Raw genomic sequence first — 1,958 nt, forward strand, 5'->3', positions numbered from 1 at the left:
AGATGTAGTCAATTTGATTCCTGCGTAATCAATCTGGTGAAGGCCACGTGTATAGCCTCCATTTGTGTTGTTGAAAAAAGGTATTTACAATGAAAAAGTCATTGGTCTTGCAAAATTCTATCAGGTCATCTCCAGCATTATTTCTGTCACCAAGGCCAAATTTTCCAACTACCGGTGATTCTTCTTTGTTTCCAACTCTTGCATTCCAATCACCAGTGTTAAACAACACATCTTGATTGCATATTTAGTCAATTTCAGACTGCAGAAGTTGATAAAAATCTTCAATTTCCTCATTTTTGTCTTTGTGGTTGGTGCATAAATTTGAACAATAGTCATATTAACTGGTCTTCCTTGTAGGTATATGGATATTATCCTATCACTGACAGCATTGTACTTCAGGACAGATCTTGAAACGTCTTTTTGTGATGATGAATGCCACACCGTTCCTCTTCAATTTTTCATTCACAGCATAGTAGATCATATGGTTGTCTGATTAAAAATAGCCAAAACTGGTCCATTTCAGCTCACTAATGCCTGGGATATCAATCTTTATGTGTTCTATTTAATTTTTGACAACGTCCAATTTTCCTAGATTCATACTTCATGCGTTCCATGTTCCATTTATTAATTGATGTTTGCAACTCTTTCTCCTCAATTTGAGTCATGCCACATCAGCACATGGAGGTCCTGAAAGACTTATTTTATCCATCTCATTAAGGTGGCTCTACTCTACTAAGGCAGCTCTTTCCCAGTCTTATTTTGAGTGTCTCCCATCCCAAGGGGCTAGTCTTCCTGCACAGTGTGGGACAACATTCCCAAGCTATTCATAAAGTTGCCCAGAATGTACCAGACAATGTTTCTCTGGTATTCATAATGTTTTCCAGTTTTTGAGAAGTGCATGTCCTCCTCCTTCTTTCTGATCTGCTTTAGTCTGCAAGTTGCATTGAAACCTGTGCACCATGCGAAACTCTGCTGGTGTCTGAAACACCCGTGTCACAGCCTCAAGTGTCACAGCAATGTACAAGCCTCACAGGATGACAGACTGACAGACAAGTTTGTCTCACTTAGCTGTTGGAAACCTCGGCACCCTTCTCTTACCTAATTCCTACCTGAAACCTGCCACTCTGTTGTCCCCAGCTGCTTCTGGTCCCTCCCTTTCCTGACTCTAGGGGGCTTAGAGCCTGCCTTGCCTCCCGCCCCTTTTAGCCTGGTTATCCTGCCAGTCCTGAGGTCCCCAAGGCTGCTCCTGCTCCCTCCCTTTCCTGGAATTAGGGGGCTTGGGCCTAGCCTTGCCTCCTGCCCCTCTTAACCTGGATATTCTGCAACTCCTGACATCCTCAAGGCTGCTACTGATCCCTCCCTTTTCTGGCCCTAGGGGGCTTGGGAAGTGAGGAGTAGGTGTATTCAATAAAAGTAATATCTTTCCATAAATATTTTAATGGAAACAAAGACCTCTGGATAATGTAATAGAAAAAAACAAAGAAAATCTTTAGCAAAGACTCTTATCTAACCACATTTTCCATAGAAAGCCAGAAACAAAGTACTAATTTTTGAAACATAGCAGAATTAGAAATGGATGAATCTCTTTGATTATGCATGGTTGGTCACAACCACAGGATGAAAAGAAAGACATTTTAATAGAACATGGGAAGTATAAAATACTGGCCTTGACTATATTGGTCAACATTTTATATGACTTAAGGTGGGATCCTTTTTCCTAAGAGAAAAGAGAGATCATGAAAAAAAAACAGAAAAAAAAAAACAACTTATTTTGCCCAGAGTGATGCCTTCTATGTATAGGAGCAGTTTCCAAATTATCCTTATTATGGAACTACAGAAAGAAATGAAGTACCGATTCAAACAACATAGATGAACTTTGGAAACACTCTTCTAAGTGAAGGAAAAAAAAAGGCACAAAAGGCCACATGTTGTATGATTTCATTAATATGAGATGAATA

The sequence above is a fragment of the Orycteropus afer genome, unplaced genomic scaffold (genome assembly GCF_000298275.1).
Source record: "Orycteropus afer afer isolate SDZICR_OR568_19922 unplaced genomic scaffold, OryAfe1.0 scaffold01217, whole genome shotgun sequence".
NCBI classification, from domain to species: Eukaryota; Metazoa; Chordata; class Mammalia; order Tubulidentata; family Orycteropodidae; genus Orycteropus; species Orycteropus afer.